The 16,919-nt window shown below is 39.1% G+C and overlaps 1 protein-coding gene across 1 annotated transcript in view; it reads left to right on the top strand.

The window, feature by feature from the left end:
- Nucleotides 1-16,919, top strand: part of LOC104368568 (endonuclease domain-containing 1 protein) — a 176,523-nt gene that overhangs the window by 54,369 nt on the left and 105,235 nt on the right. Inside the window, exon 4 of the mRNA XM_042792580.1 lies at nt 8,198-8,247. The gene's annotated coding sequence lies outside the window, so the exon portion shown is untranslated. The remainder of the gene's footprint in view (nt 1-8,197; nt 8,248-16,919) is intronic.

The following is a 16,919-nucleotide window of genomic DNA, read 5'->3' as shown; positions in this document are numbered from 1 at the left end:
GGTCACCAAAGTAAATTTGAAGGGAGATTAATTCATTCATTGCAAACGAAGGTGCAGATGCTTTTAGAATCTGACCAAATATCTGTAAGTAAAAGCATCTTCGTCCTTACAGACTTCCGAATATGGATTTCATAGAGTGGAAGGGTTGAACACCAGAAGTGCAATAATAATAAAAAAACCCAACACCACCCCCACTCTTCACACCCACCCTTTCCCAGCTGTCTAGCTCAGTAAATTTCACACCATGGTTGCAAGGCCAGAATGATTACGAATTAGGGTTAGCACAAAATCTAGTTATTTGAAAATTTTCTAGCATTTTACTGTAATGTAGAGGCTAGAATTTCTCAAAAAACAAATCTGAAAAATGCACAAGGTCAGGGAGGTCACGCTTTCAAACCCCAATTCATTGCAACAGAAAATGGGATTTCTTAACCTTGTCTTTCAAACAGACCGAATCGTGCATTGCCCTCTTGCACTTTGCCATTTCGATTGTCATCTGTTACACACTCCTTCATGCTGAGATCTGCATCCCTTTCTGTCTGATATTCCATAGGTTGCAGTACATTAAATCTGTGCCATGTAATCAGCATTTTTGACTAGTGGATAATTTTTCACCTTTATTCTGAGCGTCCTTGGGCAAGGCCCCGGGTGGTCACGACCAAATTCACAGGAGATGCAGAATGTGGTAAGGTTTTTTAAATCTTACGCTGTGCAGGGGCTCTCTGAGGGAATATCTTTATTGTGGTGCAAGTCATATGCCTAGTTCTCACTCAGATTTTTAGCTTCAGCATATCTGATTTAGTTACCCCAAGGCTATAACATACTGCTGTTTAGGATTGTAGAGTAGCCATTAATGGAAATTTGTCCAGAGTGGGTGTGGGTGCATGAAGGAAAGTGGGCATAAGAAAAAAATAAAGATCGGCCTCTTGCTTGCGATGCACTTGGTGTGTACTGTTGCCCTTGATCTAACTTAACCAGGCAGTACAGGTGAGGGCTGCAGAGCAGTTCTGTGGGTAACAGTCACTCCTGCCTTGCAGTCTGTATGCACTGAGCTTCCGTTGGCACCAGCAGTCTGCAGCTAGTTCTTACAAATGAGTTTTCATCTGTATACTCAGTGATTTACAACTCTACATATGGATCAGTGTCGTTGCTTTAAGGATGGCAGAAGATACAGTAATTGGTGATAAAGATAACAGTCTAATTCCAGGTGCCTAGTGCATGACCCCTCGCTCTGGCCATTGTCACCTTTGCTTATATTTGCTGCTTTCTTTTCATATGGAGTATTTAATAATATTTTTTTTTTTTTCAAAAACTGTTGTTCTTTATAGAAAGAGGTATTGTATCAAAGAACAAATTATTTAATTACTGTGAAGGAGTATTTATAGAAATAAGCTACATAGCAGTCACAGCCTCCCTGCTGCTGCCCTGTTTTAAAGGAGGTGTGAGAGCTGTGAATGCATCCTTCAGGATTTCTGTAAAGCATTGATACTTAAGTTGTCTGTGCCAGAACACCTCAGTGTATATTAAGATTTAGTAAGATCCCCTAGAGACAAGTCATAGTTCCCCAAGAAATGCCAAATTGGAAATCAAAACCAGTGTACAGGCAGAAGAAATGGTGACGATTGCCATCCTAGATCTCACAATCTACCTTAATTTTCCCAAGGAAAGTGTAGTGAGGTGGCTTAATGGCTTTTCTTCCCACTCCTTTTGGCGCAACGTGTGTGCAGGATCATGGGACAGGAAAGCTGCTGTGTTCCGCACAGCACTTCACTCAGGGCTCTTTTATCCTGTTCTAATTGTGCTCAGTGTGGCAGCTACTACTAAGAACATACTGCACTCATGGTATTAAAACACTACTAAAATTCAGCTTTTAATTTATTTGTCCTCTCATTGGGAGAGAACAGCTAATGTGATTTCATATAATAAAACCAACCATGTGAGAGTCCACAGAGGTGATTTTCTAAATTTAAGATTTCCTTTGAATTTGTTTTTATCACAAATAGATTGGATTACTATAGGCTGTGTCAGTGTGAGTCACTTGTAAGTGCCTGTTAATCCAATAAACCTGAGTGGTTTCTTATGGAAATACTATTTTCTGATTTCTATTTATATGATGATTCTGGCCTTGCTGAATCCCTACTGACTTCACTGGAAATATCTCTTTGGAAAAAACGGGTATAATTTCATGTAGTAATGGACATCACAGCAAATCAGTAAAATGAAAAATAGTCTTAAGTAATTAGTAAATGTTTTAAAAGTTCTTCATGTCAACGTTATTAGTTATTTTGTGGTGTTACTGGCTGAGAATAAAAATAGTCATCAGAGGGGTTTGTTTTGTTATGTTTCTCTCTTAGTTTGTATGGAGGGGCAGCATTATTATGTTTTCGTACTGTCTTGAAAGTTTGAAAGGTTTATGTCTTCTCTTTTGCCACTGTCCTGCTTTGTGGTGGTGGCTGCATCACTCTGTGCCTTAATTTCCCACCCAAAACATACTTGGCTCTATTGAAAGCTAAAAACCATAGATAAGTAGCTGTTTTAAAATAATGACTTCAGCCCTTTTCCATTTTACTTGTGTAGCAACTGGTATTCAGTGGCAGCAGAAGGCAAAAACTTTGCTATGGTTTGGAATTTTTGCCTGAAATACGAAGAAAAAATCTGGAGAACAAATGTTTTTCCAGCCTGAGATAGTGTACTTCTGTATCAGAGCAGGGGAAGGAGCTAAACACTCTTAAAATATGGCTGGTAAACCTGGTCCTGACTTCAGAAAGTACAGAACATAAAGATTTATAGGGAATTTCTAGTGCTGAGAGGGGAAAAAAAAAATACATTTACTGGAAATAGTTTGAAAAAATTCAGTGTTTGTAACACATGCAATACTGCTGCTACTGTAAGGCACCACAATTTTCATAATCTTAAATTTACATGCATGTACCAAGTTTCCAAATATCTTCCTCCTTTCTGTCTCCACTGTTGAATTATATTGTGAGTGGTGTGAGTGATAAGATGCTCAAAACCCAGAATTTTTGACACGTTAAGACAGACGTTTGTAGATGGTGACTGCCTACTTGATGACACATACTTGTAATGATCATTGAGCCTGTGCAGTAAATGCAGCCTAGGGAATGGATCCTTAGTGAAGGAGATGAGAAATTATAATCCTTACTGTGTGATAGGTTCTGCTGGTAAATGTTCCATGGCATTTTGCAGAGGCAGTTCAGGGCTATGTGAGGTTGAGACCTTAGATCTGTTAGTGGTGGTGGTTTATTGGTAGTAACTCCAGATCCTAATTAATCAGGATTTCAGCTAATTTTACCCACTAAGCGTATGATCTCTCAAGCAGATACTCAAAGGAGTAAGAGGATATGTGGAGACCTGAGGGTTAACAAAGGATCGAGAATAAGAACAGAGAGCTGTGCATCGTGTTCATATGTTAAAGAAGTAATTTGAAAAACAGAAGCAAGGACACACAATTGAAAATTAATATAAAAGCCTATCAGATAGGGTTAGTATAACATCTAAGGTACAAAAAGGTGGATAACTACCATTAATAGGTAACATGAAAAGACGTTGTAAATACAGTGGAAGTTAGAGCAAGTCAAGGGAAAATGCAAGCCTCCTTCTCACCAGAGTCATGATAATAAATAAGATATCACACTGAATAAACTGCTGAGCATAATTATATTTAATCATGGGTCTTTTGAAGGAACCAAAAACCCTTTGGACTTGCTGGGGGGGATAATTTTGGTAATTAACAGCTCTTGTTCAAACATGGAGTGTATTGTGATTCCTCCCTCCCCCCCTGTCTGAGAGCAATATGGACTGGCATTTTACTTGAAAACAGTATGCATGGGCAGGCTGAGAGGGTCAGAAGCAAAATTTAGTCAAAACATTGATAGTTTAAAAGTAAGAATTTACAAGTGTTTAAATAAATATATTTATGTTTACTGCAGTGGATGGAACCAATTTTGGTAAGACCAAATTGCTGCATCTGACACAAATGGGCTGTGTAGCAAAACGATCAATGTAGAGGGAAATGCAGAGTGAAAGGTCATGGCCTGAAACAAACCTGCTGTTTCCTAGATAAATCTGGTTTATAAAACCAGCTTTTATTTCATATAAAAGTTGAAAAATAAGTTTTCTTTTCTAGTCGAAGCACAGAGCGACCTGTTTCAAAAAGAACAATTCCAGACTGAGAAGGGAAAGGGCATGGATGGGTCCTGGTACTGGGACATTCTAATGCATCTTGTTAAACTGGGAGCACAGTCCCGGGCATGGTTTTAGCCTGTGCTGACCAGCACTCTCCCCGCCAGCGCTTGGGCATGGTCCAGGGATTGCCAGGGCACTGGGACTGTTACTGATGGACACCTGGGATGTGGCTGCCCTGTTCCGGGGCTAGGAGAGCTCACCTAGCCACATGGCTACCAGCTGTGCTGCTGTGGCTCATCTGTGGGCCAGAGGAAAGTCCCTAACCCAGTTTGTGTTACGTAGCTGTTGCTCTAAAGTCAGGACTTGCTAAGATTTCTGGTCCCAGATGAGTTACTCCACCTTGGTGTACAGGGCTTTCCATTGGGAATGAGAGAAAATCAAAGTTCCGCTCTTAAGACTGGAGTTTTTTTTAAATTAGTTTGTGGACAGCAATGTGGTACACATTGCCCAGAACTGGGTTTTGAAAGTTCTGTTCCCTTCAAAATACATAGACTAACCATAAAACCAGAAACAAGGAATTTTTGTTGTTGTTTATGACCTTTTTGCACTCCCCTGGAGGTATTCAGTTGCAAGAGAGGACTCTTACCTTGAGTACTTAGGCACCTGAATAAGGCAGGCTGAATTCACTCCGTAGGTTTGCTGATTTATATTAATTCTTCAGCAGAAGTCTTTGTCCTGTTTGTTGTCCTAGGAATTGATCTGTATGGACTCCTTCCCGGAGCTGGAAAAAAAGGGAATTCAGTTGTATTCAACAGTAAGAGCCCTGGGTGTTGATCGGTGCGGCTGTCAGTCGCGCTCAGTGTTTCTGTCCTGCATACGTGGATAAGGTTGGCGACGCGCAGGTGGCTGCCTGCAGGCAGGGATGGCAACAACCTTTTCAGCTTCTAGTGAAGTGAGGGGTAAGCAGGATGCTCAAGCTGACTTCTGTGACTGTGCTTGGGGAAGCAGTAGACGTTTCATCGATGGAGTATTTGGGAACATGAATTATGTTGAGGGTAGAGCTGGGTCCTCGATTTCATTATTCTTGGTGAGTTCAGTGAAAGGAAGATGCTCGAGGTAGGTTAGGGAGTAGCCCACGTGTCAGGTGAGGAAGCCACATAGCAAATCTTTTTATGTACAGGACTCCAGTCTGTGTGTGTTGAGGGCTGTTTACCACCTATGAGTGAGGGCTGAGCCATTCTGATAGAGCATGCTGTGCATTTTTGTGTCTACGGACCATAGTCTGAGGTGACGTTTCTCACTCTGCTCCTGTGAAAAAATATTCTTAAAATGAAAGGTTCAGTTAGTATATTATTTTAACAATAGCAAAATTATAATCCTTTCCAAAGGCTTCGGGCAAACGTGATGTTCCTGTAAATGCGATATACTCAAATGGAATGATGTTTTTTTCTTCGGAGAGCAAGAGATCCAATTTCTGTGCCATTTCATGAGAAATATTTGTTACTGGCTGTTTATCAAACATTGAGAACACTGCAAAGAAGGGGTGGGAAAAAAAAAAAAAAAAGCAGTAGCAGAAGATGTTTTAGTAGTTAAGTACTACTTCTCTTGTAGAAGAATTGTTTCCAGGACAACAAGGTGGTTGATGGAGTTATAAAGTGAGATGTGTTTCCTTACCTCTTCCTTTATTTGTTACTAATCAGTGAGGTGGGAAGACCTCTCTTTGTGCTTGAGTTGTTTTCAGAGAGTTGTGTTACGTCAGTTATTTTTAGGCTACACTAGGTTGTCTAAGTGGCTCTTTGTAGCTATTTAGGAGATACCGGATATGCAAGAAATGACATTTGTGGTGTTTTTTAAGTTCGCATGGTATCTAAACAAATTACTATCTGGACTATCAGCTCTGTGGGTTTTTTGTTTGTTTTTATGTTTTTTAAGGCAACAAAACAACAGGTTTATGCTTTAAATTTCAAGCTCATCTCACTGGTGGGATGTGAGTTTCTTTAACTGTTTGCACAGAATTTTTCCTCTGTTGATATATTACATATTCTTTATATATACTAATGATATACTGTCATGCAAATGAATTTGGAATAAATTAAAGGAAATAATTTTCCCCTGGAGTATATTCAGCTGTAGGATTCCATTGTGAGATCTATTTTCAACTGGAGTTTGGAATTTGGAATAAGAAGCCACTGAATTAAATGTAGTTGCCAATTTTAAAGGGGCATAGCTAGCATAAAATCACACCCATCTCCAAAATATGTTGATCTATTTAAAATCTGGAGGAGTATGATGAAATCTGTACTTGTGTGGTTTTCGTTTGTATATTTGATTGTACTCCGAGTTTAATTTTTTTCTGGATTGTTTTTTTTTCCTTCACAACAGCGTTTTGGGAGAAGAAGTATCATTTTTTTAAAAACCACAAACATTGGCTGTGCATTTTAGAAGCAAGCATAACAAAAATAGTGGCCAGGTCATTAGTGAAAAACATGCTTCATAAAGCTCTATTGTTTTGCTAAATTAAATAGCTTAAAGTTTAACGGTATTCCTTTTAAAGGAGTTAGATTATTTCATAACCACTAATGATACATGTATTTATTTCATATTGAGACGTTAGAATTTAAATTGATTAAAATTCAGAAGATACTTCTTCTCATGCATAGTTGTCTGATGAATTAATGACATACTGTTTCCTTCTGAATGCACTGGTATTTTTTTTCTGATGCTAAAGGTTGGATACCACGTGCTAAGATCAATTCATGGTCATCATTGTGAACAATTACTAGTTTATTCTTTGGATGTTTTTCAATCCAATTTGGCAGCATGTTAATGAAGCCCATGCTTCCTTTATTGATGTAGGAGAAAACAGTATGACGTGGCATGAAAGCTGACATGCTCAGGTGGCTGTGATGATTACTGGACCTTCTCTGTATCCCATGACTCTCAAACTTGTTGGAAAGGGAGCTTAAGCAGGTTGACAAATCCATGTTGGCATTTACTTGGTGCATTGTTATCCCCTTCTGACTGCAACCTGTAGCCAGAGTCAGAATTCTTCGACTGGTGTCCTCCTCTTTCCATCTCTATTTTTTTTTTTAACTCTTTTAATTAAATTTTTTCTTCTAAATTACCATTTTCAGCAGAACTAGAACAGTGCTAACCTTGAGAGATGAGATGTCTGTCGTTCATTTTCCAGTACATCCCCTGTTACTTAGTTCCATTATCAGAGCACACCAGTTCTTCATGGAGGTTTGAATAGTTCTTCCAGGTCACTACTTGGCATAGTAAGGGAATGAGGAATTTTTTGCTGCTTCTGCTAAAGGTTTACTAATTATGTGGCTAAAGAGAGAATGTAACATTAGAACATTCTTTTTAAGGACAATGCTTTCATAACTCTACTTAGATTTTTTTTTTTTTAGTTTGTTTTTTTAGTTGCTTGCTTTTTTGTTTTAATCTTAAAAATGCCAATGAACTCCCAGTAAATGCAGATATACTTTCTCTGGTTTTACAGACTTGAATCCAAAGCACAAAGCAGGACATAATGGCCAACTCTTTAATACTCAGTGCCCATTGAAGTGTCTTAGGGTATCTGAAACACAGGGGTAGCAGATATGACCTGAGACCAAGGGAAAGTCATCACCTTTCTGAAGTAGGTGCTGGAGGCCAACAAGGAACAGTCAGAAAGTCTAACAGGACACTACATAGCTATGTCTGAGATTAAATCCTTCTTTACATTTTTTCACTTTTTCTATGGCTGTGAGGAATTTCTTTGGTAAGCTCTGCAGTAGGGTTTGGAATTTATTTCTAGCTCTTCAGCGTTGTGCTCAAATCACGAGGCATTCTCCACAATTCATCTTGATAGAGCAGTTTCATGTAACAGAAATACTCTGGCAATCACAATCAGAGAAACAGAAATGAATGATGGAAATATTTTCCAGTGCTGACTAAAAGCAAACAGTAAGCTTCAAGCATTAATTAAGAATATAATGAGAAACTTCAGTTCAAGCAAATACTTTTTTTTTTAAAAACAGAATTTCTTTCCTTTGTTGTATTGCAGAGGAAGAAACGGTGACTGAGTTGTACAAGCAAACCAGGACAATCCAAAAAGTAAGTGAAAGAAAAATGCTCATTTTGCTCTTCTGTAAGACTATAGGTCAGTTATTCTGGAAGACATCCATTTCTTTGACTGGGAGTGTAGCACGTGCAGTTTGTAGAGCTGTTCTGAATTCCCTGGTTTTAAACCACGTTGTTGAGGGTGGGTTGCGCTAGGTTGATCATTTCTTATCACCATGTCAAAACATAAAGTAGTTCAAGATTGTGTCATGTAATTGCATTATTACTGTTGTTGTAGCAGGGATGGTCCAAGGATGTGGAGAGGAGAGGTTTGCAGGGAAAGGCTTTATCTCATCCTAGGCTGTTTTTGATAAAATTTGAAGAATTAGACCTGCAGAAAAGCAAGAAGGGCTAGAAAGGTGTTTGTGCTCCAGAGCTTGTTAGTATTCTCCGTAATATCAGTTGGTGTAAGAAAAGCTTTAATTTTGCTTTAAGACTGCTACATTTTTGGCCGCGTATTTTCAAATATATTAAAATCATTTACTTGAGAGTACTGTATGTGTTTGTTTTAGCACAGGAGTTTTTCCCATTTTGGTCAAGAAAGTAGGATGTTTTCCAGTGGTAGTTCAGATAAAAAGCTTTATGGATCATCCTTCTGATTCACTTGTAGTAGACAGTGGCAAATTTTAAAGTTAGATGCTTTTAACTGTCTTGAACAGAGAATGTACTATGTGATAACAACATCTATATTGCAATTGTAATAACAAAACGTAAGATTATTCTGATTTTGGTTTCACACCGGCTAACAAGTGGACTCATTAACAGATTGTGTGAGGTTTTCATTGTATTGTTGACTCAACTTTAAAATATCTGTAAGTCTGCAAAATGTATTTTAGCTTTATTACTAAGAGATGAGTATGTTTTTTAACACATAATTTTTGAAATTATTGATGAGTCCAGTTTGTCAAACAGCCTTTCTTTATTATGCTTTATTTAAAAGTTTTCTCTTACATGAATGTCATTTTAATTTATACCTGTGTCTTTTTTGTCTGAAAATTTGTAAGTAATTCTACAGACTTGCTTTTTATAGACACTGTCTATTTAAAAAAAAAAAAAAAAAAAAAAAAAGTGGTAGAACATGTGTCAGGCATATGCAATTCCTTCAGCATCATGTTTTCCACACTGATTTAATAGCTATTGAGTCTCCTCAAATATTCTTGTTTCCAAGACCTGTTTTATGGTAATAAATCTTCTTGGCTGTAAAATTCTTGAAATGATTCAGTAGGACGATTGTTTCCTTAGCACATTCCCTGAGAGATCATAGTTAGAAATGGAAAAGTTCTTAACCAGGTCAACTTTTTCCCTGCAATACATGTAGTCAGCGCTGGAAGTGATAATCAATGAAATCGCCAACGTTTGTTCTGGCAGACTGCTGTTGTCCAGTGTTCCCTGCTATCCTGACTTCTCTCTTGGTAATTTACAGTAAGTTTCCAATTAGACTGTCATACTAAACTATGCTGAGAAATGCCTAGCCAGGTAAAGAGTGTGATGCAGCTCTTCATTTTAAAATAAAAAAGGTCTGTCCCAGAATTCGTATCTTAAACATTAACAAAATGACCAAAGACTTCCTTAATTTCCCTAGCCATTTGTACATGAGGCTAGGGGATGGTACGGTGTGCATATCAGGCTTTTTGGCATAAAGGGTAGTACAATAAAAAAAGATTAATCCAGGATAGTTAACACCTTCCTTATATACATTGAGTACCATTCATATTTACTGGGTTCTCATGAGGTACGTAGACTGTAGCAACAGTGAGCTGCTTCAGTGTGTGCTCTGTTGTGTTGCCAGCTTGTGCTCCTTTGGGTTTGTCACCAGAGTGCCTGTGAGAAAGAGCAGGACCACACGTGGGACAAATCCAAAATGAATGGTGCAGTCCTTGAGGTAGATTGTAATTTAATAAATTGTCAGGCATGCAAGGATGATTAAGTTGTGGTACGTGGTCTGTCGATCTCTGGAGGGTGGCCACACATTATATAACTTCTGTGGCTTTCTGACAACTGGAAAAGGCTGTTAAAATTGGGCATTACGTACTGGGAGCAGGTAAGAAAGGAATTCCGCCAAGAGCTCGTAAGGAGGTCTGTGTATTATGTTTCCAAGGCAATCTGTTCGGTAGTTCATCTGGAACATCATGTGTGCAAAGGAGAGGGAGATGTGTTTTTGCCAAAACTCCCTGGATAGCTGGCGCTCCAGGTAAAAACACCAGGTTATAGTGGGAGGGACTGAATCGCTTGATCTTAAAACTTGTCACTTTCTGAAATACCATTGTTTTCTTTGAAGTTTTCTTAGTCGGACATCAGATACTGGAATATCCTTTAGGTTGTTCTGCACTGGGGGAAGCAGTAATTTAGTTCCTCTACGGGTATTTCCTTAAAGTATTCAGGTTGTGGGATCTGAGATTCTTGATTCTCTTTGTTGCCTTGGGATAGGAAGTAAAGCTTAGCCGTTCCTCCAAGATGCATAGCAGATTAGTGTATTAAATCTGCTCTTACCTTTGTTTTGGAAAAGGGAACCTTGTATTCTTACTGGCCTTCCCTGCCAAACAGATATTTCCATTTAAACTGCGTTTTAATCAGATGCTTTTACTGCAAGGCATAAACCTTAGGGTTTTCAACATCGTACTTCAAAATGATCCAAAATAGCTTTTGTTATATTCATGGATACTGATAGTCATGATAGAGAATAACTTCTGCACTTAAAAGGTGGGCTCCAAGATTACGTCTACTCTGCAGGATCTCAACAAGAGTACGTTGTGTCATGTCAGCGTATGCATTCCAGTTAATGTCTTACAGAAGAAACGGGAATACTGGGGATGTGTGTGTGTGTGTGTGTACCAACATTTTGCTGCCATATCCTGTTCTGAATTTTTGGTTGGTTGTGTGAAGATGGAGGGTGGTCTAATAAATGGACCAGATGGTGAGAAGCTTTTATTGGCAGTTGTTCTGCTAACTCACGTACTTTCCACAAAGTTGCTTTGTCAGGTGTTTGTCGCTTGTACCTGTGATGTGAAGGCATCACATCTACTTCAGATTTCAGACACAATGGTATATATTAATACCTTGACCCTTCAGCAATAAAAGCCTAGTATCTGACCTCATGAGACAGCCTGCTCCTTGCACATATTGCCATTCAGTCTGATAGCTGGGAGAGATGAATGGTGAGCAAGGCTTGAAGAGAAAAGTACAGGCAGCAATGGTAAAGAAAGCCATTTTCCTCTTCTGGTATCTGTTTTCTTCGGAGAAGGTCCACTAGCATGTATGGCATAAAAGGAGACAAACAACAAAGAGGTCAGTGTTATGGATGTGTGTGAAGTAGCCATTAACACTGGCAGTGGGTATTCAAAAAGAAACTCTCCGTTTGACAGTGCTGTCTTCTAGATGACTTAGAAACATAAAAACACAACTTATTTTTAAAAGAGCACTTTTAATTTTTGTCAGATATGAAAGTACCTGTAAGTTTAATGTGTGCTTTGCAAAGAGAGGAGTGTGCTAAGACTAGTTTACCAGATTTCCATTTTACGAGGTGTATCTGTGATGTGATGGCTTCATATACAAAATTCTGGCACCACCATTAACACTGAGAAATCTTTGTGGGCACTTTGTAGGAGCAATTCTCTTACGCTAGATGAATAGGAGCTGTGTGCTGTAGTGGTCAGTGGTGCTCATTCCACTTCAAATATATGGGCCAAAGGATGCATTATCAGTGAGTTCTGGATTCTCTGTCTGCAGCCATATTCTAGATACAGGAAGCCCCAGGGAACATGACTCCTGTCTCTTTTCCCTCCATTTTTCCATAGTAAAACAGCTGCTAAAACAACTTCTCTGCAACTGTAAAAAAAAGAGATGATGTGTCAACCTGGAACATATACATCCGTATTCACAAGATGGCTTGCACATTCCCAAGATAAGTGGTAAATAGCATGTGTTCTTGCTTTCCTCACCCATGCTCTCTCTGTTAATCAGAGTCTGTCTGATACTCTAAAACTGCCGTTTTCTAAAGACTTCTAATGTTTGAAATTGGAAGACACCTAGCAGTAAAACCTAAATTTTTTTCTTTTAATTTCTTGCTCAAAAAGCAAGATCAAAGCACTTGCTTTCAGGTCTTTAGATAACTAAGATCCAGAGTTTACCTGGAAATTTACCTTTTGCCAATTTGCAACATGAAAATATGAATTCAGAGATCATCAGTTAGGTATCCATCTTGCAGTGGTGCTTACTCTGTCTTCCTCAGTTCTCTCAGGCAAATACATTTGCACACAAACACCTATGGAGTAACAGAGGAATGCAGGATATTAAATACACTGTTTCTGCCTGTACAAACTTTAACCATGTTTGTCTCTTGGTGCTGGAAAGAGTGAGCATCTGGCAGAGGATGGGGTACTGGTCATCTTAAACCTCTTTCTGTGGAAATGCTGGGTGGAGAAACATCATCTTGATTATGTAAATGTTTGTTGATAATACTTTTTATTAACTTGAAACTATGATACTAACAAATCATTGTTAGACTTTATATAGATTTTATTTTCCCCTAACCGAGGCTAGTTTCTATAGCGCAGGGCTGGGAGCCTGTATCCTAAAGGCTATATATGACTCACAACTGTTTCCTATAGCCTGCTATCACATTGTTTTTTCACATTAATATAGAACAGTACTGACATGTTTATTAACACATGGACATGACTTGCTAAACATGTTTAAAAGCCTTGGTCTTTAGCTAGGAGAACAATCTCTGATGTTGCTGTGAACTGTTATATCACAACCCATTTTTACTTGCAAAGAGACCAAGTGTTTGAGTAGCCTTAGTCATTGAGTTCCACCTGTGTATAAGCCAGCACGGGATGGACAGAGATAAATCACTGCTCCTGACATGCACTCTGAGGGGTGGAGGCAGTACAGCCTGTTTACTTCCAGCTCAGAAATCACCACTTCAGCTTTCTTGAGCTTGCAGTTTTATATATCCTATTTATATCACACCATTTCATTTGCTTTGGGCTTTGAGTCTAGCATGAAGGTAGTGGGGAAAAACATAACGTGAAAAAAAAAAAAATACAGATTGTCTTCTTTAAAACACCAAATCGTTACAGATACATAGTGATGAACATGCCTGAAATGTCCTCCTTCCTAGTCTTTCAGCACCTCTTCTGTGAGACTGAAGTCTGTCTCAACTTCTGTAGAAGAAATGCTTCTTCCCTTTTTCCCCTTCGCCCTGGCTGCTGTGTTGTCATGAGACATGCCCTGTCTTAGATAAACATCCTTCTTGGCTCATGGGCTCAGAGAACTAGAGTGACTGCTAAGGCTGGAAAATGACAACCAGCTCTGTCAGCCCTGCAGAAGGGGAGCTGTTGTTTTTAGTAGGGTGATTGCTGTGCGGATGGTCAATGTGGATGATGCTCTGAGTTGCTTCCACTGGTATTCCACTGTCTGCAGTGTTTTGTAATCCTTCTGGATGGGATTCTGGATGAAACTGAGCTTGTTGGAGGCAGGTGTTTTTTTTTTTTTTCCCTATGGAACCAGCCTCCCAGTGACAGGACAAGGTGGAACAGAGAATGCAGAGAGGAAGTTCGTGTCTCGGTGCATGTATCTGTCACAAATAATCACGGAGATTTCCAATCTGTTTTAGAAGTTTAGATGTATATTAGTACCTTCAGTGTAACGTAAAAGTTTAAATACCCCAGATGGCTTTGAAAATAAAATACTTAATGTTGCCTTACATACACCTATGCAATTTAAAGCTTTAAGAAATTCTCGAGATTGTTACTCTAACTTTGATGATGGGAGAAATGAACTTCGGGGGACAGCACTTATGTTCTAAAGGTACTGTGACAGATATACAGCAGTGCAGGGACCAGAACCCAAGGACATTTTCAAAAGCTCTGCGGCCAAAAAAGACACCACAAGCCCTGTTGTGTGCTCGTCAGCGTGATGGGCTCTGCCCAATCTATTTTGTGTCGTTGGAAAGCCGGATATATTAGTCTGAGCAAAGCACGGTGCAGATGGCACGCGTACAGCTTCTGATACCCAATCTAGCTCGTTTACAGCTAGCTGATGTCTCTGGATGCTACTGTATTAAGCTATGTAAATTCTCAAGAGGCCTGCCACCCACCACTCTACTTGTAAGTAACTGCAAAGCTGTCTGTGTCTAAGATACAGAATGCATGTGTAAGAGAAGTAAATTTATTATTAAAGGGATGCTCTCAAAAATTGTCTTCATCCTTATAGATCTCTCCAAAAGTGTAACATTTACGTGGTAGGTTTGTCAGCATTTTTGGATTTTTGTTTGTTTCATGTCTGCCTGCAGTGAAGTGTATATACAGCTGAACAGATAATACATAAAATACACTGTACATCATATTAATGCAGGAAATAGGAACATCTTAAATATATACATTTAGTAGCATCTTAGCACTTTTAATTTTCCTGCAGTTTCTAAGCAGTGTTTTCTCTCTTCATAAGATAGAGTGTTAGTTCAAACCTGTATTCAGTATGTGCATATGAAAAATTATTTGCCTTTAGATTAAAATTTAGGACTTTTTTTCTGTTTTCTTGGTTCTGAGATACTAAATCTCTTGTATGTATGGAGAGGAGATAATGGGTGAGGTGATGTCACATTAGAAAAAAAAAATCTGTGGAGATGAAGCTCAGAATTAACACTTAAAACTGTGGAAAACCCTGTTGTAGTGCAAAATAAGAATTTTTTTTTTTTTTTAATTTTATTTTTTAAATGTTTTTTGAAATAAAAGGGCAGTGGAGCTTGGAGACATGTATTCTGTTTGTACTTCTCATCTGTTGTATGAGCTTGGACAAGTTACTTTGCGTTTTCCTGCTTCACTTCTCCTGTCAGAGATATGTAAGTTTTACTTGCTATTGGTAAAGCACTTTAAAATAAAATCTTGAATTGCTATTATTATGGACTGCTATAAGCTTACTTAAAATCCTTTTCTTCACTCATGCTTTCCCAGAGTCAAGAATAGACAGAATCTTTTTTTTTTCCCAGAGGATATTGATTGACTGATACTCTGCAGCTGCTTTAGGTAGGATTTAACTGATCCTTTCTGTTGTCCAAACATCTACGGAACAGCTCCAACTCAAGAGTACTGCTGGGTACATTGCGTCTCTAATTCTGTTAGGGGCATGGTCTGGCAAGAATTATTTCCTCATTCATTTTACTTAACAGGCTGGAGTTTCAAAACATCCTGGCGTTAACAGACCTTTGTAGACTGCTTTACATTAATACTGGCTAATCTTACGCATCAATCAACTAGAGCTTGGAGCATCAGGGATGGGTGGCTGACCTACAGCCTGATGATGATGGAAATACAGTTAATATCACCAGAAAGCACACTGTCAGGCTATTAATGTGCTCTGCATCATCATCAGATCCTGTGGCACAGCACGTCAGCAGCATTCCTGAACACCTAATCACCTTCAGGCCCTCGGATGTGAAGGACTGATGTTCCCTTACCCAGCAGCAGTGGACAGTTCGCCCCCATGTTCTTTCTGTGGCACAGCAAGTATGAATCTCCCTGCAGAGGCAAGTTCTTGTCCTGGGATGCTGCTACTGTTGCAAATGGGAGAGGTGAATTCAAGCAGGAGTTAAACTATGTGGATGCCGTGGTTAACCAGGAAAATGCATCCATCTTGCACATCCAAGTGTTGCAGAAATACCTTAGTTCAGTGGAGTTAGAGCTCTGTGCTTAGAAGAAACAGCTATGCAATGGTACATCCTTGCCTAGAAGCAGCCTGACACACTGATGTGCAGCTTAGCATTTTCCGTTTACCAATGTCCTGGCAAGGATCCCATGTACAGAGCTGAGGAAGTAGATAGTATAAAAGCAGAACTCTTTGGGCTTTTTGTTCTGCATTGATCTGTCAGCCTTGCTGCATCTGTACTGTGACAGAGCATCTGTATTCCACATCTAGCAACACAGAGAGAGTCTACTCCTGAAGGATGGCTACTGAGTGTAGCTGTGTTTCAGTTCAGAGGTGTTAAAAGCCCTGCAGTATGTATACAAGCTAGCTGTAATTTATTTTAATTAAATACAATAGCTGCATACATAACGCAGGAAAGGATGAGACAGGGATTCCCCACCTCTAATTTGTCGTCGTGCTGTTTGGATTTCTTTGATATTGTTTTCCCTCTACAGATTTGTGCAGAGATGTCTCATCCTCTCCCTCCTGTGCTGTTAGTAATGACATCTGTCTTGAAATACAACAAATTCTCTTAAACTTTTTCTGTTGTTTAGAAGCCATTCTTGCTGTATGATAGCGAAGGCATCCCTGTCCTTCCTGACACACACACCCCTATACAGGATTTATTTTAATTGGAGAACTACAGGAAGCAGAATTCCTATTCCATAGGAGCCTTCTCTTATCTGATTTTTATTTTTTGGATTAGGGAGCTTGAAGTACCCACCCTAGGACTGGCAGGCGGCCTGGCAGGAAGCTGGACAGACTGGCCTGCCAGCCAATCTTGTTGCCTTTTATAGAGCATTTTGAGGAAATTGGCACATTTCCATGCAATCAGTGTTTTACAGTGTAAAAATTGTTATGTTTGGTAGCTTTTAGAGTGGCTCTGGTTTCAGACTGCAACTTGCGACTTCTGGGAAATTGTTGACTAATTTTAGTAATTACTATAGGTGATTTTGTGAGAAGAGAGGTGGTGTTTCCTT

This window comes from Tyto alba, unplaced genomic scaffold (assembly GCF_018691265.1).
Source record: "Tyto alba isolate M040663 unplaced genomic scaffold, T.alba_DEE_v4.0 Super-Scaffold_2, whole genome shotgun sequence".
Lineage (NCBI taxonomy): Eukaryota > Metazoa > Chordata > Aves > Strigiformes > Tytonidae > Tyto > Tyto alba.
This window is presented reverse-complemented; position numbering and strand designations above follow the sequence as displayed.